The sequence below is a fragment of the Columba livia genome, chromosome 4 (assembly GCF_036013475.1).
Source record: "Columba livia isolate bColLiv1 breed racing homer chromosome 4, bColLiv1.pat.W.v2, whole genome shotgun sequence".
In the NCBI taxonomy this organism is placed as follows: domain Eukaryota; kingdom Metazoa; phylum Chordata; class Aves; order Columbiformes; family Columbidae; genus Columba; species Columba livia.
The window spans coordinates 8,298,628-8,319,331 of record NC_088605.1 but is presented as its reverse complement, the minus strand read 5'-3'; the positions used below and the strand labels follow the sequence as shown (position 1 = coordinate 8,319,331).

Here is a 20,704-nt window from a genome sequence, read left to right as displayed (position 1 = left end):
TTTATAGCTCAGTAATTTTGTACAGTGTGATAGGCAATATATAAAGTTAGGATGTGTAGAATGATCATGTTAGAGACAACTTAAATCGTATACACTATGTATCCATTATCTATAGGCTTTTCCTAAAGCATTGTTTAGTCCCATGCACAAAACTGAGTATTTAAAAGTTGAATGTAAAGCCTATCACAGGAAAAATGATGCAGAGAAGGAGATCTGCTTTAAATGTGCTCCCAAGTACTGCTAGAGAGCTTTTATGAGTAACAGACCACAGCACTTCCTATTGTTATATTTTTGTCCTGTTTTAGAGACTTCAGAGTGATGTTGTAATAGGCAGAAACTTGTCATGAACACATATGAAAACCTGAAGACAAGGAGAAGACCTTTGATAACAGATATTTGGATGCATAGATGAGTAATTCCATAAGGGGAGAAAATGATGAATCAAAGACATTTTTAGAATTTCTTATATGCATGTTGCAGAAATTCTACCTCTGTTCAGAGGCACATGCTGAACTGCAATCTAATTACTATATCCAGCTCTGTAATTTCAATCATTCATCCCATTTATAGGGGTCTTTTTGTCTTGAATTAGGCAAAACGTGAGCCCAACAGGAAATTAAGCAACCAAGCAAAATCAGGAAATTCACTCAAGTGGCTTAGCCAGCGGAATGCCACTGCTATCTTCAAACTAAAACGCCAAAGAGAAGAGGTTGAACTGAAGTCCGATTTATTTTCAAAGTGGCTAATGTGCTTTTAATTTGTACAAAGTTGTTAACCAGGAAAAAAAACAGGCAGAGTCTTATATTGCTGTTGTGAGGTTTGCTTTTGATTTTTTTCACATAAGGCCTTAGCATATAGACAGACATATATATTATGAGTTTAAAAATGTACTAGTTGTAAAAAAATTAGAACAGCTATCTTAATGACAAACCTTGAGATGCTCGTTATAAATGAAGTACCCACTGGCTTTAGAGCATTAAAAAAGAACTGAAACAGGAAACATACACCCAAAAATCGCACTACTTCCTCAAAACACTTATTTTGTGATAGCTCTCTGGGGGACAGGGAAATTCCTTTCGCTGTTTACAGTGGCCTCTCTGCATTTGGGATCTGCAGATCTCTATGTGGAATCTTTCAAGTGATTTTTTGGGGGGGAGAAGCTACAATTTTTGGTTCACAGAAAACACCCCACCTCCTGCTCCACCACCCCCCCTCAAACCCTCAAAGCAATTTTTTGCTTTTGGATTACCATTATTATTTATCTAGCTGAAGTATCTAGGAACTCTAGCAATGGTTCAGGTCCCTGACGTAACTGTTTGGTCCTAGTGTGAAGAGCTGTCAAAGTACGGATGAGGCAGGAAGAGAGAAGGAGGCAGCCACCAGAGATAAGGGAAATGCATATATTCGTGGTAATCAGCAGAGTTAGAGCTTGTGCGGGGATACATGAGGAATAAGGATATAACCATGCAGATATCTAGGAGGAAGTTTCTCCAAAGCCTGAAGACTGGCACAGGAGAAAGTCAAGTGTCCATCCTTAGTTTAATAAGAAGACAGATGTTCCATGGCTGATCTTTATTATGGATTCTGGTGGACCCCATTGTGTTGGATATACTGCAGTTTGCAAGCACATACATTTTTTGAATTGTGATCGTAAATATGCATTGCTGCTTACTTAGCAATGCACTGTGCTCACCATTGATTTAAACCAAACCATGAGATGCTTCATTAGCTTTGAGAAGAAATGGCAGGGTCTCACTGATTCTTCCCGAACCCAGTACCTGTATTATAATCTTCCTGCTCCGTGCTTTCTTTCTGTCAGCAAGGCTTTGTGGACAGCCAGTTCGCTATTAAAATAATGGCTACAATCAAACCTCCTGTCTTTAGCAAATAGTTTCAGAGATGAGGGAGAAAACATTACTCTCCCACTTTCCTTTTCCCAACACACAGCCACTGGTGCGTGCCATCTGTGCCTGTCCATGCAGATCTGTATGTGCGGTAATACATTTAAAACCAGTTGGACAACTTCAACTGCATTTGGGAAAGGCTTAGAGGTCTTTTGGAGGTTGCACTCAATTTATTGAAGTAGTCAGCTGAAGAAAAGACACCCAACAAGTGTTCCCACTGAAGACAAAGCCACTTAATCAGCTCCTGCAGTCTTAGACAACAGAGAATGCAGGGATGAAAAATAAACTTGTGAGGCTTTGCACCTACCCCAACAGCAGAAAAAGATTCAGTCAGGGCTTGCAACTTGGTCAGTCAGCCTTGAAACACATCCAAAGGACACCAAGTTCCATTGGAACAGATTTTTAACATTCATTATATCAAATATTGCCTCCTCCCTTCTTTAGAGGCATCCCAGATGTCTTGTAGCACAAACCAGAAGTGATGAGGAAACCCCTCTTTCTACAGGACTGACAGGTGTCTCTTGCTCCTTTGCGCAGTGTTTTTTGGGGGTCAGGAAGACACTTCTCTCCCAGTCAGGGAAGCAGGGACATGAAGGTTCATTTGTCTTTTTTTACCCCCTCCCTCTAGAGCCAATGGCCTGCTTGACCTCCTGAATCATTTGGGCCATCGTAAAAGCCACAGGCAATGGCGACCACTCTTGTTTTTTGCTTGTGAAACAAGGGTTAGTCTCCTGAGAACTAAAATGCTTTAGTTTAATTGAAATGGTTGGGCTTAATACAAGTATCTTTGCTAAATGTAAAGGCCTGAGGTGAGCAGAGGTCATACTAGGTGATCATATGGAGCAATTCATAGTGTCTGGGAGGCTCGAGAGGGAGAAGCTGCCTTTACTTTAGTGAAAGGTGGAGAGGTGGAATAGGCCATGGCTTTGAACAGGAAAAAAAGGGAGTGTGTGGTTTATAAAGCAAAAATAAAGCCAGTGGAGATTTAGCAGGAGAAGGCTGGTGTGGCTAAAGGACATGGCCAGACAACCACTGCAGTAGTGGCTTGAATGGGTATGAACGAGACTGTATCAGTCGAGGGGAAAAATGAGAGAGAATTAAAAGTTCTATTTGAGTCACAATGAGCTCGGCCTGTCAGTCACGTACCTGGGACGGGATTTCTGAGAGACAGGCTGCAATTTTAGTTTAAGCAGAGGAGGCAGGTCTGGGAGCATGAGTAGAAACATGGCATTTGAATTGCCTTCTGCAGAGGAAATTATCTATAAATATAAGACGCAGAAGAAAACCCTTCAATACAAGAATATACCTGAGGATTAGCATGCACAAATCCATGTAAAGAATCCATGTTTAAAATCTTGGGTATATATCACTCTGCTCAGCTGAAATAAAAATGTAAATTCATCCATAAATCCCTATTTTGATTTGGTGATTAAAATAGTTCCTTCTTTATCTAACCACAGTCCACTTCGGAATGAGATGAAGCGCAATACAGATATTACCGGTTTGCAACCACTTTGTTTTCCAGTAAAGTTTTATGTTTGAAAGATCTTTGTTTCTTGGAAACTGGTAAAAGATATGAAGGCGTGACACGATGCCACTGCCAGCAGTGGATCTTCTACCGGTTCTCAGCAAAATTTGAGGCAGAATAAAAGAAAATAGTAGCTATGCAGGTATAAACAATTCTTACACTAAGAAAGTACACATCCACCGTGTTTCCCCAGGAAAATTAATTTGTTTCTTGCTACCTCAGATTTCTAGATAGGTAGTAACAGAAATGTACCAGAACAGTGTCAACGACTATCTCCTTAAAACAAAAAAATCAAAATAAACTGAAACAAAACCAAATCAAACCAACCAACCAAAAAAAGATATGAAAAGGCTCATACAGGAATTTTGTATTAAGGATGATGAAACATAACAAGTGCGATACGTTGTGCAGAGCATGTTTTAAGTAACAGTGCCTATCAAACAAATTTATTTGTTAGTCATCTGTCTTCCCTATGCCTTGTATCAGAAATCACTAGAGGAGTTTGTAAAGTCCTGTAAGCCCCGTCCTGGCAGAAAAAATGCAAACCGTGGTGCATGTTACTGATGCACCCTCGCTGTCTCTGGCTTTTTATCAAGGAGCAACAACTTGGGGAAAAGTTCTGGGCTGGGAAAAGGCTCACTGAGGAGGCGAATAAGCCATTTTGCAAAGCAGGAAAGTGTAGGGAAAGTCTAGGAAGGAAGTGCTGTGTATTGCAAAAAGAACAAGGCACTTAGAAATGTATGTAGGAAGGACTAGAAACTTGAGTAGGCAGAAGGCGCTTTGGCTGAACTCTTCAGCAATTTAGAGTTCTCAGGAGTGGGACTGTTCCTGGGGGACTGCAGTGAAAAGCAGAACAATGCTGTATTGGCTCAGCACTCGGAGCTTGATTTGCCCTTTTTGAAATCCCGCGGCTAATGCACACCCTGAAAATGAAGTATATCCTGGCCAGATGGCTCAATTTAAGAAGAAGCAGGCAACTGTATAGCTGGAATAGCAGGTAATGGAGGTGAAAGGCTGGGTGCAGGAAAAGTCAGCTGTGTACAGGGGGCACGGGATGGAGTCACCCTTCCATGAAATCCAATAAAACCTGATCTGGTCATGATTAACTCAACATTTTCAAAATCCTTTTAAGAGTTCACAAAGAACATAATGTCTAGCCAACTTGTAGTGGTATACAAGAGACCCCTGACTCTAATAGCCCAGGATGTCAGCCCTCTACTTGTTTCAGGTTTTGATGCTGAACACTGCTTTGCTTCTCAATTCCAGCTTATTCATTTAGCATTGTTATTGCTTTATCTCACTTAAAACAAGCTCTTGAACATAAGTAAGGAAAAGTACCTCATGCAGACAACAGTCTGAGTGAGGTTAACTTTAAAATCACCAACTGGTGCATATAATTAGTGGCAGAACTTCCTCTTGTGCCCAGAATCTCTGTGGTCAGCTGTGAAACTGCAAAACAGAGAGAGTGGTGAAGTGTGAAAAGCATCTTTGATGAAGCTCAGCCACGCTCAAACATCCCCTCAAAACACGCAGGATACCACAGAACACCAACTCAGTGTCTCCTGTGCCTGCTCCATTGTTGGACCCCAAAGTCAGTCCAGTTTCTATCTCACCCACTTGTGTGGGGACTCTCCGGGCCGGGAGGTGGAATCCACATTGTCCCCTTGCTCCCGAGGGTGACTGTGAAGTGACCCCGAGGGAAACAGGATCAGTGAAGGATTTTATTGGATCTGGAATCTTTCTGACAGGCCTTCATAAATTTGCCTTTTAAAACAGGGGCCCCTTTTCCATTATACATATTTTATGGGGAGACACATGAATGACTAACAGTGATTGCTACAAGAAAAAGAAATACCATTTGGGTAAATTTACCTGAGACTCGCTATCCCAACTGAGACTTTCTATCCCTACTCGCCTTGCTTCTATAACTCATTGTAAGAGGACCACTGCGTGTAGTAAATATACTAACTTTTGGCTTACTAATGCTGTGCTAAGTAAAAAGTGATCATTATACACAGCAAAATACCTTTCAACCAATTTGAAACAGTGTTGAAAATGCTCATCTGAACCTTGTGAGCAGCTGTGCACGTTATAGAGTGTCTGAACTATTTTTGCGCTTCATTTCTTTAACTACATCAAATACCTGCTGGGCTCCTTATCTATAAATAGTACGAAAATCATAACAAAAAAAAGGAGAAGTGAGTTGCATGGTCTGCTCTGTTTCCTTTCTTGATTGTAGGTGGTAATTTGGCTAAAGTGGCAACAGCTTAGTAGTAACACACACGTAACGTTAAGGTCTCTCTGTTGTTTTTGCGTGAGGCAAAGCCAGCGTGTCACTCACACCTTTCTACCACATTCTGACTAAGGAGGGGAAAAAATCACGGGTAAGTGGATCTAGGAGATGGGTCTTGAGATGGGATGCAAGAGGAAATGTTATTCCTTCATGGAAAATAGGTGTCAAGACAGATCAAACTGAATATATGAAGAATTCTATATGCTTATTCCAGAAGGGCATCTTAGAGCAATTGTGCCATGCATCAGCTCCCCTAGGTGAACATTTTCTCCTAAGGTTCATTCTGATTGTACAGCTTTGTGTATTATTATTTTTTTTTAAATTTAGAAACCTGTCTGCAGTCATGTCTCACTGTTCCGTTGGAAACAGATGGCCCTTCCTGGAGACACACAGTTGAGTGAACAGACACCGACCACTCTTTAACATGTGGTAGCATGTTTGTAATTAGATATTTAAAGTGCTAGACAATCGCTATCGAACCTTGTCATGAGGGAAATTTAAGTCTGTGTTTACCAAGATCTGGATTATAAACTGGATCCCTGCCAGAGCTTTACTCTTGGGTATAAAATAATAGACAAATATGGCTCAGTTGTGAAGGACATTGATTAAAGCTGCCACCTGCCCTGTCTCAGATGTGATCGCTCACTCCTATCTCCTACCCCAGTCCCTTAGTTTTTGTTGACCGTTGTTTGTGATTTCCCCATGCGGTGAATTTTGGGATTGAACCAGCTGATTATAGGAGGTACTACCTTTGTATTATCACTAGTTTAGGGCTCAGCTTCCCACTCGTTTTTGGACTACAGAGAGTTGAAGGCAGCTCCACCCAACAGAAGAGAGTATCAGCCATTGTCACAATGGAAAAAAAAAAAGCTGATGAAGTTGGAGAAAAGAATGGAAAGTGATAAAAGAAATGAGTGGAGAAATCACAGGGGAGTGTTACAGACAAAGAGAAAAAAGATTTAAGAGTTATCTAATCCATAAGATAATTTAATTACCGCAAAGTTTTCACCCTAGTTGGAAATATGCAGCCTACAGAAGCTGCGAACAGAAGCAGCGGGAGCCGGGGAGCCGCCATAGCGCCTTTCACCGGCCTCCCCATCGCCACAGCTGGAAGTCAACGGTGGCAACCGAGAGGCAACCGAGAGGCAACCAGCTCAGCTTCAGAAACACAAAGTTCCCTCTGGTTTTACCTCGGTTGCAGCAGAAATTGTGCAGGAGGCTGGAAGAAATGATGGTGGTTTAACTGAGAGAAACATTCATGTTTCAAAACTGTGAGAATGGTTGAACTTGTAGGTGGAGGAAAACCAGTTTTACATCAAAATCTCATGCCTGAGCTGCTAAACTCTAGTGGAATACTTTGATATAATGGTTGCGAAAGATAACATTATAATAGTACTTTATTTTTTTTAAACTAAATTGTTAATTCTAAGTTTGGATAAGGATTTAGCAATGAAATGCTTCAGGGATAGCTTGTTTTCAATGAGGAATTCTGTGTACAAAACTTATCACAGGCTGGAGCCAAATCCCTGCCAAAGATACGGGCAGGATCATGAAAGCAGATGAACTACATTTTCCCATGCACCAGAATTCACAATAAGGCCAGGAGCAAAATGAGCACAACCAGAAAGTATTTCAAGAGCCAGGACTGAACTACGGGAGAAAGCTGTGAACTTTTCTCTGTGCACCTTTAATCACTTGCAAGATCTTTCTAAAGAGAGGTAGGTGTTGATCTTACAGAGAACTAGTACACTAATTTAAATATTCATTGTATAATTTGGGAAAGGCATAGTGGAAAACTACTTGAAAAGATTTCAGCCTGAGGTTTATCAAAACAAACCCACATTTTCAAGAAACTGAGTACTGTAGGGGCTGTATAGGGGGTGAAAGATGAGAGGACACTGATGGGGAAAAGGCAGCAAAACCTGATAATGCTGTTTAATGTAAAATTGCTTTTAAGTTATTGGTCTCTTAAGGTTAAAATTTGAAAAACTGGAAAACAAATAAGCTTAAGTAAGGATGCCTCAGGAATGCAGTTTTGTTTTGGACTCTGCATTGCAATGTTAACTCGGGTATCTACTGCAGCATTGTCTTGTAATTCAGCAAAATCTTACAGCATAATATAAAGTCAGCAGAAAAACTTTTGGTGAGAGGAAAGGTGAGGGAGTGAAATACAACACCATGTGCAAACATTGAAGAGCAGGTTGCAGAAGGCTGAAATAACAGATGCTTGTTAAAGGAATGAGAAGAGCCTACTAATAATTACCATTAATAAAAAATACCTGTACCTCAGTAATGTTAGGCCTGTAGGCAACAGTAAATCAGGGCTTGGTTTCTCACGATATTAAGGATTATGCATCCACACAAAGCAGCCTCTGCCCTGACAGGCGCACAATGTAATTGTTGTCCAAACACATCCCACTTCCTCACTACGGCTGACTCATAACTGCTTTTGAAAAACTCCCATGGGTACATTTCTTGCAAAGTAAGAACCAGATGTGGGTTTTTTCTAGATTTATTTCTGGCCTCCATTTTGAGAGGCGGGAGATGGCACAGTTGGGGCCCGTGCGGGACCCCTGTGAGACGGATCCGAGGTTGTTCGCAGCAGGCCGGTGTGGCTGAGGGACGCGGGGAGCAGGCAAGCAGAGGGCAGTGTAACCACACGGTTACAGAGCGCAGAGCGCCGGCGGAAGGTGTTGAAACCTCAGGAGCTGGCTTGGGCAAACCGCAGCGGCGGCTCCGGGGGGAAGCCCCGGGTGCCGTTCCTGGGGCTGCCACAGCGCCCGCACCTCAGCCGTTCGGTGGAGGCCCCGCCAGCACCGCCGCGCTGGGCCTCATCGGACGTCGCCCACAGGTTGACAAAGCCCAAACCAAGCAGAGCAGCCCTGACTGCTGTGCTCAGGCCCCGCTCCGGCGACGGACAGCCCCCACCACCTGGCTCCCTCCGCAGCCCGGCCCCGAACCCGCGGCCCTGAGGAGAAGCGGAGCCGCCATTCCGCCCCCCTCGGTGACGTCGCCGTGCCGCAGCGCGCATGCGCACTACAAAGCGCTCGCTGCACCACACGCGCACCCGCGTCCTCCTTGCGGCTCCATCCGGGGACGCGATGACGTAATCCTCCCGCCGGGCGACAGGCGCAACTTCTCCCGCACCGGCGCGCCCCTCCGCACGCTCCCTGGCTGGCCAATGAGGGCCGGGCGCCGCGCCGCCGCAAGGCCTCCTGGGAGCTGTAGTCCGGCACCTCCTCCCCGCCCCACCCGGCACCACGGCGGTGAGTCCCTGCCGAGAACGGGCCCGCCCCCCGCCCCTTGTGGGCGGGGCCAGCACGTCCCGTCACCCTATGGCAGCGCGGGTCATAGTTCGGCGGGCGGGCATCCCAGCCAATGGGAGCAGGCGGATGCCGGGAGGGGGCGGAGCCGGCTGTGTTTTGTTCAATTGCCATTGAGGAGCCCGGTCCATACGCGCAGGGGAGGCGGCCCGGGCGGGCGCAGGTACCGGTGACCGGCGCTGCGGGGTGGGGGGGCGGGAGAGAATGCGGGGGCAGCGCCCGCCGGCGCGGGGCGAGCGCAGCCGGCGGGTAACGGCCGTTGAGGCGGCTCGGAGGTGTTGCCGGGCGGAGGGGAGGCGGCCAGGCCCGGACCCCCTGACGGCGCCCGGGTGGCTGTGAGGACCGAGTAGCTCTCGGTGGGCGGGGGGCGCTAACGCCGCCCCGGGAAGGGACCCTGTGGGGTGGGGGTGTCACCCCGAAGCTGCCCTTCCCCGCGGCAGCAGCGTCCTGCTGCCCCGCAGCTGCGAGCTGCCGAGCTCTGTAATTATATAGATAGAAAACCAGGTGCAGATATTTCATTTATTATTATTATTGTTATTGCTACTGAGGCTTCGGGCCGCGCTCCTTCCTCATGGCCGGAGGTGGAGGTTGCCTCCCCTTCGCCCTGCTGGGGCTGGAGGCTCCGTGTGGAAGCGAAACGGCGGCCGTGGCAGGCAAAAAAACCCAGAAAAATGAAAACCAAAAACCCACCCTAAACCCGAAAAGCACCTTATTAGCCTTAATAATTGCTTCTCGGGCTGGGAACGGGGTTGGCTGGGGCTGGCAGGGCTGCTCCAGGCCGGGGGAAGGTCCCGGTGCCGGTGCCGGTCCCGGCGGGGCCCGGGCGGTTCCTTTGTGCCGGTGCCCGGTGGACACGTCTGCGGGCACAGACCCGGGGTTCTGGGGCGATTCTCCCCTCTGCTGCTCAAGGGTAGGGAGTTACATCACTCGGTGTGTGTTTTCCACAATAGCTGCCTTCCACTGCGGTTCCTGGGTGAAAACGGGGGGTGTTTTCTTCCTTCCCCCTTCCCTCAGCAATAAGAAAGTTAATTTCTAATTTATGGCTCATAAGAGTAATGACCAGCTGGTTTAAAAACTCTGAGATCGAGGAGTGAATAGGGTCTTTGTGTCATTCTGGCTTTTCCAAGGGCAGTAATGTGGCTTTGTTCTGATTATTTGGCTTATTAAACGTCTTCTTGCCTGTGTGAAGACTAAGTAGAAATATGTTCTTGAAATTTCGGATGCTGTTTAAGGAGGTCCCGTGAGACAGAGGGAGGCTGGCCCTGGTAAATGATCCTCTGGTTCAGCGTTGTGTCAGTTACCTCAACTCTTCTGGTGGAGATCTGAAAGTTTAAGGTGTTTTCTCGTTAGGTAAACCATAATTCCATCATAACCGTGCAGAAAACAGCCGTTACAGAAACAGCGCTTTGTCGTAGCACCGTAACTTTCAGGTTGTGGGGCTGAGGGTGGCTGGGTGAGTCAGACCAGGCACGACACTGGCTTTGAATGTTCATGAGCTCTAGGCCTTGGGATGAGTTGAGCCAGCTGGTCAAATCTGTTTTCTGGTTCACTGTGCTTACATTAAAATTAGCTTCCTGAGAACAGTTATTACAGCCTTTACTGTTACATTGCCTCCCATTCATATGCCTGACTGCTAGAAGATATTCTCGTCAAAGCCATTTTTGGCAAGAACCAGTGAGTCTGTGTATCTTGTGGCAAGCTGAAATGTTTCTGCATGTGTTCTAATTGTGAATAGTCTGTTTGCTTCGAGTCGGGCTTATGAAATCTGGAGCACGATGTTTGCCGAACAGCAAAAACTTTCCTAATGAAGCATGTGACTTCATCTGGTTTTATTGGAGATGCAGTGAATGTGATCAAGCCCAAAGAGCTTGTTTCACTACAGTTATTATGCTTCTGAAAATGCTTGGAAGAATTGTACTCGGAGGCAGGAGATCAGAATGTGTGGGGAGCTAAAACATATGTTCCAAGTAGTTCTACATGAGCTGGTGGAGCTCTTAACTAGAATATGGGTTTACTACTAATTTATTTTGAATTTCTGAGAAATACCATTCATGTTAGTATGTTTGTTATTTTAAGTTTTCTCCATTGTTTTTGTCAGTAACAAGATTCTACTCTTGATCGTGTGGAAGTACATGCTGCCTATTAGACATAAACTTAAAACACTGATCTGCAAGTTTGCCCCCCTAATGATAACCTTTCAAGACATGCCATGCTGTGGTAATGTGGCTGTCCTCTAGCGGCCTTTACCTGCTGGTGTGTAACCCACAGTTATTGTCTCTTTAATTCAAGAATTAAAGTTGATTAAATAGTTGTAAAGTGCTATTTTAAATTTGGTGTAGTTAAACTTCCCTAATTCCTCTTGAAAAGCTCTTTTTCTGCAGGGTACTGTGATTCACAAGAATGGGGAGGCCGAAAGAAGAAATATTGTTTGTATTTGCAAGCATTGCGTTAAGCTTTGCAAGTTTAGTACATGGCACAAAACTATATTTGTGAAAATACAATGAGCAGATAGACTGAAAGCCTAATGTTACTGAGATGACTACAATTTATTGCATGGATTGCTTTATTTTAAAGTGGCGTGAAGGATTTATTCTTTCCTATAGGAATTCCTTGGGAGTCTGGTAGCCATTACTGGAGCTCCCTTTTTTCGTTCCTTCTCCTTTTCCCTTCCCTGTTCTTTCTCCCCCTTCCTCTGTTGCCTCCCCCCAGTCCACATTCCTTTGTGTTAGCTGTGATGATGGCAGTTCTAGTCACCTCCTGTGGTTTGATAGATTATTCCCTTTAGAAACATGGTGTACTCAGAACTCTCTAAACATGATTCTTTCCTTGCTCCTACATTTTTTTTTCAATGCTGGTTTTGAGTTCTAAGAATTTGTCCTTTCTGGTTGTGCTTTGAGTTTTCTTAAATAGTAGTAAGAAGTTGTGTTGAAACTTTAGCTGAAAAGACTAGGATTTATATTGTGATTTACATTTCTTTTTGTGTATTTTGAAGATTGTAATATAAACAAAAATTTGGCCTTTGGGCAACAGTAACTTTCCCTCTGCCCTGCAAGCTTTGTGCTTTATTTTCAGAGAAAACTTTGCTTGCTTTAAATTTCCACTTTTATTTTTATAAAATAAACTTGTTGGACTATTTTTAGATCAATACATTCTTGAGACCTGATATACATGTAAGAATGATCTTGCAGGTAAACATTTGTAGGTCCTGGTATTTAGTCCTGCACAATATACATATAAACTTACATGTGTTGCCATAATATATTTCAAAATATAAGAGATTCCTGTCCATTAGGGAAGTAGCTGTAACTTTCGTTTTAGATACTCTAAGTAACATAAGCTTACTGGGGGAGTGAATCTACACACAGAAACCTGTGAAAGGCTTTTTGAGCACTCCTGAAGGGAGGGTTAATGAGCAGAAAGTAGCCATGTTCATTAATTAATTCTAGGGAAGAAATTCATGGCTGGGGAAACAGCTGCTTGAACTCAGTGAACTGTAGTGGCTGATGTTTTCTCGGTGGCTAAGTTGTTTTAATCTGTTGACTGTATATACCTGAGAGGTAGCTGTTTATGTTGACAGCCTGTTTTTTGGTATGTCGTGAAGTTTGTGTGGTTAACAAGATTTTAGCTGACAGTGAAGTATTATAATACAAGTGATGAAAGAGAGTCTGTATAAAAAAAAGAATATATGTATATATCTGTGCTTTGTTGGATTCTCTTAACTGTAAACACTTTGCTAGGGGGATTGAGCCAGTCGTATTTTCAGAAAATGGATTTTTCTTTTTCCTCCAAAGGAGGCCTGTTAAAAACCAGCATATTTTTAATTCCTTTCTAGGCTGTTTTACAAATTTTCCTGTAATGACCATAGAAAAGCCAGAACTCAAGGTAACTTTTAACTCTTTTCTACATTTTGTGCTGTTCTCATTTTTCTGTTCAGGCAGTTTGGGAGATAATGCCATCAACAAGCTGGCAAGAAACTCCTCAGTTAACTTGTGTTTTGTAGTGGGCAGAAGTAACTTCTTAAGGCCAGGTTTCTGCTAATTTTCAGGGCGAGGGGAGGAAGTAGGCAGGGTTGTTACTAAATACATTATCTGGGTTGTGGCTCTCGGTTTACTGACATGGGTATTTTTTTAAGCATTATGCATTACAAAATATGAAGTGTTTCAATTAGGAAACTTACTGACTTATAAAACTAAAACTAATATAATTGGCTTTCCACTGTTTGAAATTGATTATATTTTAATGAAACACAGGCCATCACTTATGTTTTGCTTGTTGGGTGTTAACAGCAAGATCAGGGGTTCTGATTGCTTAACGTTAGCATCATTTCTCTGAATTTTGTATGACAACATCGGTTTAAGTTCCTGTGAAAATTAAACTCTAGTATAGTTAAATACAGGGAATAATACTGTCAATGATATATCAAATTGCAAGTGTAGAGCTTTGGACATGCAGTGCCAGTGATGGCAACTGCTCGTCTATGTGTGTAAGTCTGTATGGGTAGAGCTATGAGTGTGAAATCAAACAATATTTTGCCTAGAGCTGTCATTAGAAGTGTCATTTGCAAAACCGACTCTGTATCCCAAGACCCGCATGTCATGGTGGGAAAGGCATTTGTGGTGGAAGAAAGCTGTTTCTACATTTGCTGAGCTTTAAAATTGGAACCCAGCTGGTACAGGAAATAGTTGAAGAAATGACTGCAGTCTATACTTTTACTTTTGTGCATTAGACCAAGATCTGTGGTGCTGGAAGATGGGATCTGATTTTTTTATTTTCTGAAGAATACTTGCTTTTCCTTAATACCCCTCTTGTCCAGCCAACCTCAGCAGCTGGCTTCTTGTTTATTTGTTAATGCGCTTAAATATTCTGGGCTTATGAAAGATCACATTTATAACCTGGAAGTTTCTATGCCGAAGTTAAGATGGGTTAACTTTAAAAATGAAGAAGAACCTTTACTGTCCTTACAAGACCTCATAGAACAAGGCTGAGGCTTCTCTTCTACTGTGGCCTTCCCTTGAGCCACGAATAGGAATAATAGGAACTTCTGTTGGTGTTACATTAACTTTAGGTCTCTAATTTGCATCTCAAATAACATTGTGAACAGCATTACTGTCTTTGAGGGGTTTGGGAGGTTTTTTAATTTGTAGGGTAAATGTGTTTTTTAACCTAATTGGGCAGTTCACATTATTATTGCGGCATGTTTAATTTTTGCCCTGTGCAGTTCGTATTGGTGTCGATGGCACTAAATCATTCCTTTAGTACAGAGCACACGTATTATGTTTCACCTTCTTAATGTGGCTTTAGGTTTTGTAGTAGTGAAGTATTATTCCATTTCATCCAGTTACTGCTGGATACTGTGTGATATTTGTGTTCTTTATTCTACCCTCCAAAGCTTGCTTATAAGGAAAATTATTGTTTTAAAGGCACTGCTTCCTTTAACTCCTGCTGCTTTCCCAGTGAAAAATGCACTTTTCTATTTGTCTTCAGTTTTTCTATTGATTTGACGTATTGTCATTCGAAAGGGATGAAGATTTATCATATATAAGGAAGGATGCAAGTGACAAAAAGCTGTATATCATTTGGATCTGACAAACCCTGTTGTTTTATCACCTTCTACAGTCCAAAAATAGTGTGCAGAATATGAAAAAGGTTGAAGCTTGGAGCTTCAGGTGTGATAATAGATCAAGAATCAATAGAGAGTTGTTGGAAATCTGCTGGATGGGTCTGGATCTGCTGGGTTCTGTCTCCTGCAGCTCAGCATTTCTTAGTTAATGCATAGATGGCCACTGAGGTTGCAGGTGGTTTTTGCAGTGTGATATGGACCACCTATGTTTTCATAACACAGGAGAATTCTGTTCTGTGGACTATTTGGGGGTGGGATTTCTTTTTTTTAAATGATAGTATCTATTTAGGTACCTAAAGATCTATTTGTATGGATCTATTGTGTTTGTATGTTGATGAACTGACAGTTAAATTACAATCCTAGTTGCTTTTTTTTTTTTTTAAAAAAAAGGAACGTTTTTACTCAATTATCCCAGTCTAATAGTAGTGGCAAATAATGAATCATTCTGTTGTATTTAGAATGGAGTGTAGTGGCATGTAAGCATGCCTTGAGACTACTGCTGTGCTCCTGAGTGTAATTTGATGCAGTATTTAGTAAGTGAGGAGGAGAGAGGAGTAATGAAAACAGCATTCAATAACTACTTGAATTGGCTAAAATGCAGTGTATACATTTTTGTAGCAAAGGAGTGGGTGCCTAGATCTCATCTTTTCATTTTTTTTAAAAAAGTGGTGAAATGGAACTTGAAACTTGATGGGTTTGAGAAGTGTGAGTAACCTGGAGGCTGAACTGCGGTGCTGTTGCCTGCTCTGAGGGGCTGCCAAAGGTTGAGAGGGAACAGCGGAGTTGCAGGTTAGAAGAGGATGGTGCTGGCACTGGCACATGCGTGAGGCTCAGCCTGTTCCCTTCCCAGTGCCTGTGGTGCTGTCCATCGAGTTGCTGAGCTCATCATCATCTTCCATCCTGACCAGACCTGTCTGGTTCAATATTTGGATAAGAAATTGCTGAACTTCTGGAGGATAAAGATGGACTGTTGCTGCTCGCTTATTTTTGTTTCACAAGTCAGAAGGATGGCATTTAAACAAAGCAGACAAGTACCTGGATAAATAGTTGTGGTACCAAAACTATCACAGAGGATGAAAAAGGATGGTACTTTGCTCTAACTATTGTGTGCTTTGCAGGTGTCCTATTTTTGCTTGAGCTCTTAGAGTTACGTCTTACTCGGTTTATTTGCTGTAGATTTTGCAGTTTAAATGTGAACATGTAACTTGTCACAGGTACAGACTTCCTCTGGCTGGGTGTAACTGATCCTGTCTGCCTCAACTCCCTGTCTGTAAAATCCTGGGTATTTTAGATTTTTATTTTGAGTATTTGGTTTGTGTGCAGCATTTCCCATCCTCAGGAAGTCCTAACCAAGCCTAAGGCTATAGAGGTAGTAAAAGGTGCTTGTGCATGTTTTTGGAATGCTGCTTTGTGATACCACATCAGTGAAGGCTATTACATCACTGTTCTAGGCTCTTAGAAGGCTGAGCACACACATCTTTCTGAAGTATCCAGCTTTTGGTTTCTGGAGGAGAAAGGTACAATAGGGTACTACTGCAATATTGCTGAAATTTGCTTACTGCCATGGGAGATGACTGGAGTTCACTTACTTCTGCATGAGGCAGGTGTGACTCTTCTTTTGTTGTATAGTAAAATAACCTGAATGTGCAAGTCTGGAAGTTTTAATTTGAAAAATCAGAAGGGTAACTTCTAGCTCACTCGAACTAAACATACACTGTAGGAGGGCAAGCAAAGATATTACAGTGGCTTGAAACTGAGGTAGGCATTTAAAAAAAACCCAATAGGGCTGATAAAGGTATAGGCTGTTTTGAGAGTCCCCTACCCCGCACCAGTGTTGTACATTTAATGTGACACTGATAAAAGAAGCTTGAGCAGCTCTGCTTTCTTCTCAGTCCAGCACTTTACTGTCCTCAGCATAGAACTTGTGAGAGTATGGAACTAGACATTTTCCTTACTGATGGTCAGGCTTGTTGCCCAGTTCCCTGGGTATGAAGGACAGCTACTCTTTCCCCTATAGCATTATTTTAAAAAATATTTGAACTGTTCTTTGTCATGTTCCTGTTTCCTTGTGTCTTGCCTTCCACCCTGCAGCATTGTGATGCTTTTCGCCTAAATAAAACTAGTGTGTTTGGTTCTCCCCGTGAGGTCGCGTTTTTTCAGCTCTAACCGTTCATGTTCTTTCTCTCAAGTTAGTTCACACTGGTCTTAAACCCCAACTTTGTACTTCAGCTGAGGCTTTCCTGTGCTGAGTGGAGTAAAAAGGCTCTTTCATGTGCCCTGGAGCTGACAGTCCTGTTTATGCATCCCCATACATTTGACTTTCTGACAACAGCTTAACACTTGTTCCAAGGTCAGCTTGTTGATCCAGCCTAGCCCACAGCTTGCTTCTGAAGAACTCGCCTTCCTGTTTGCTCCATTAATCCTGCCTGAGCGTACTTTTCAGCACCAAATTGCATTCTGTTTCTTGCAGAACAGTTTTCCAGTTGGTCTGAGTTATGCAGAATTCTAATGCTATCTTGCAGTTCTTCCTGCACGTTCTCCTGCTTGTAACAAGCCTACTCTGCCAGCAACAGATGATGAGAACCAACCAAATGGGTGAAGTGAGTTGGGTGTGTTCTCCCATGCACCACTGATAGGAGCTCTCTGGGTATGATTATCCACCAAGTATTGCATTCGATCTACAGCCTTTTCTTGCCAACAGCAGAAGTCTTTAAACCTGGGTGTGTGACCTCTGTAGGTTCTCTCTTATCCCTAAACCCTGTTACTCCAATCTCAAAGTGAACCTGGTGCATGCTGTTCACCTTTTTGTTGCCTTGTAGTGCTCACAACAGGTTCTTCCCCTGGGATTCTACTGGAATGCAGGGAATTGGAGACCAGTCACGTGAATTTTGACTGTGTTCTGAAGACAGAAATGAAGGCAGGCCTAGCTTCAGAAACTGATGTCCAAACCTTTTTTTAAAAAAAAAAAAAAAAAGCACGTCCTGTTGCTGTCTATACTCAAATATATCACATAACAGCTGAAATCTGGTATCTCGCAAATAATTCCAGCTGAGTGACTCTGAAGTCATCTGTAGTTAGGGTTGTTTTAAGCTCTCAATTCTTGAGATGGAACTTCTCTTGCATCATAAGCCAGGCATTGAAGAATAAGCCTCACTGCTTGGGGCTAACTTCTCTTTAGGGTACTTTTCTTGGTTTAAGTATTTGGAAGGATTTGTTGACATCGCTATAGGTGCAATTTTCTCTCTTCGGAATCTTATTTCTCATGATATCTTCACTGACTAACTTGATTCCCATAACGAATCTTGCACTTTACAGAAATGTGTTTCTCTGAGCTTTGTCTCTGGGATTGTTTGACACAATTCTGTAAATATTCTTCATTATTGCTGTTCCAGCATCTCTCTGTGAACTTTCAAACTACTTTACATCTCCACCTTCCAGTAATTTCCTTACTCTTGTTCTAATCGTTGCCCTGTTTATAGTCCTTGCATATGTTTATTCTCATCACCCAGATATATTTGAGTGTAGTTTAAGTTTTGGTGAGGTTGGCTACAAGCTGGAGTAGTTAGTCTTCTAACCATTCTTTCCACTGCATGCTCTAAGGAGATGGACATTTATCCTTGGAAATCATGCTGCAGTCTTAAATTGAGCAGAGGTTTAGAAAGTCTGATAATCCTTCTCTAAAGATGTTGAATGTTTGTTAGCTAAGATAACTTATACAAAAATATGTTGCCAAAAAAGTAAGGCAACATCTCCTGGTGTTGAAGTTAAATGCAATGTGAAATGTGTATTGAATGTACTTTAGGATGTTAATACTTGTGTATTTTGATGCACAAGATGTAGTTGCTTATTTTTAGTGTTATGAAAAAGTAAAAGGGTTTTTTAGCTTGTATTTGTGTAATGCCATATTTCAAAATAAAATTGCTGCATTTTTTCTTAAAGCTGTTGATATAAGCTTCATGCTGTTATCCCAAAACTTTGGGTTTTGCTGTAGAGTAGTAGGACTGAGAAGTACCCCTTGTACTATCCTTGAAGAGCTGATGGCTGGCATGGATTGGGGGTGTGGGTAAATTGAGGATTAATGCTGAGCTGCTTGTGTGCAGCATTTATGCGCTCGTACATCAAGTGATATCCCAGCTCTGCTCTCAGGTTAGATATGCAGGGTGGGATTTACACCTTCAGCTGAGTTAACTGTTCCAAGCTCCTTAATAGTCAACAGAAATAGGGGTTTTGTTGTTAGGATGCTTTTTTTTTTCAGGCTTGTTTAGTTAGGTGCATCCTGCTGCCGGCTTGGCTGTGGAAGCTGCCACTGAGGGTGGTGCATGGGGAGCTGTGTTCAGAAAGACTCTTTTAAGGTGGGATAATATCTGGTTGTGCAAGGTTTTTCTGTTTTAAGTGCGATGCTCAAATTTTAGAAATATCATCAGTTCCAAAATACCATGTATCCTTGAGACCAAACTTTATAGTCCTGTTAGATAAACAGCCTCAAACTTTGGAACTATTTGGGGGAACCTCCCCTTCCCCTCTCCCTTTTCTCAGTTGAGCTCAAGATCTGAGAGGATCAAATAAAGCTAAACCTCTTTCTAAATTCTGAATTAGTTATTGAACTAATTGCTAAACTGAGCCAAGCTGAAATGAAGTAAATGCCTCTTGCACCTGCAGAAAAGGCTGCAGCTGTCAAAACCTTGTTTATCACTTTGGTACTTCTTGAGTCCAGGTGCTCAGGCTGTGACTTCCCCAAATGCAGTGGTTTGGTATTTCAGATCTTCAGCAGAAAAAAGATAATCCCGCTTTACGCAGACTACAGGATGCTTAACCTTTGTGTGAGTGAAGATGACAGAAACCCAGATGTAATTTCAGAGGCTTATTTCACAGTGCGTTTAGATAAAGCACACTTTTTATCAGTGTCGAAAGATCGAGGGTAAGACACACTTCCATCTGTCTTACTGTTGACTTTATCTGATAAGTCTTTACAGTTTTGTCCTTCAACTTGGTTGCCAGGAGCTGATCTCGTCAGAATTCAGTCATCTGTAAACATCATTGCCCAAGTGAGAGGACACAGATCTCCCTTCTAAACACTTGTGGTCCTGTCCTCTCTTGCTCTGTTGTCTGCAGGTGTTATGCTTGACTTGCTAGTCAAGTGACTTGGCTTAACCTGCTGCCATTTAAAGCTGCTAAATTTCTGTCCTGATCAGTGAAGATTAAAACCAAAGGCTCTTCCCCTTCCTTAGCTTTCACTCTTTACCTGGCATTTCTTGACTCAAATAAAATTGAATTATTCTGCCTTAGACTAACTGAAGTGTGATCTGTAATACCTGTGTACTGATCAGCACCTTGTGTCTGTGTGCTTCCCATGCAGGAGCATGGTTTCGCATTAAGTCTTCGTAGCCTGTAGTATATGGCTAAACTTCAGGATCTGAAGTCCTAATGACTTCTATGAATCTGGCAAATGAATCTCTCCACAGAACTTGCTTGTAGAATTAATGACTCATTCACGAAACGTGTGATAGTGTTGAGGTAGCACAGAATGAAAATACTGAGCAGAAGGTTGTCTTTTAGTATTTAAAGAAAAAAACACAACTGATGTAGTTAAAATAGAGTTTATTGGGTTTTTTTCTGATTTAACAAAGTCATCTCTTCCATGGTGTAACTTGGTTTGTCTCATGAGATTTCTTTTAGTTCATGTAATTGTTACAAATGCTTTTTCTAAATACCTGCTGCACTTGTGTGCCCCTTGGTTTGCATCTTGACCTCTGGCACAGCGTTTCCTGAATGCAGCTGTTCGGTGTGCTGGTGAAGGCTGAATGCACTGACAAACAAAGTGGTTATCTTGCTTTTTGGAATGGTCTGGTGAACTAGAAAGACTTTGGCTGCACAGCTCAGCTGAACTCAGTTTTATTGAAGTACCTTAAGTCTGTCCAGAAGAATGTCCCTGGTAATATCTGAACTGAATGCTGAAAGCACACACAATATTGACGTATGTACTGATTTTGTCTTTGTATTTATTTCCATTATTTTAATTGACTTCAATCTGTGTTG

At 42.6% G+C, this 20,704-nt stretch overlaps 1 protein-coding gene across 4 annotated transcripts in view; it reads left to right on the top strand.

Moving 5' to 3' along the window:
- The first annotated feature begins 9,054 nt into the window (after window positions 1–9,054).
- Window positions 9,055–20,704, top strand: part of FAM53A (family with sequence similarity 53 member A) — a 70,374-nt gene continuing 58,724 nt past the window's right edge. For 2 of the 4 annotated variants that reach the window (XM_065060338.1, XM_065060336.1), the window contains exon 1: window positions 9,055–9,211. The gene's annotated coding sequence lies outside the window, so the exon portion shown is untranslated. Of the gene's footprint in view, window positions 9,212–12,880; window positions 12,931–20,704 lie in introns of all 4 variants that reach the window. The other 2 variants (XM_065060337.1, XM_065060340.1) reach the window with 2 other exon arrangements.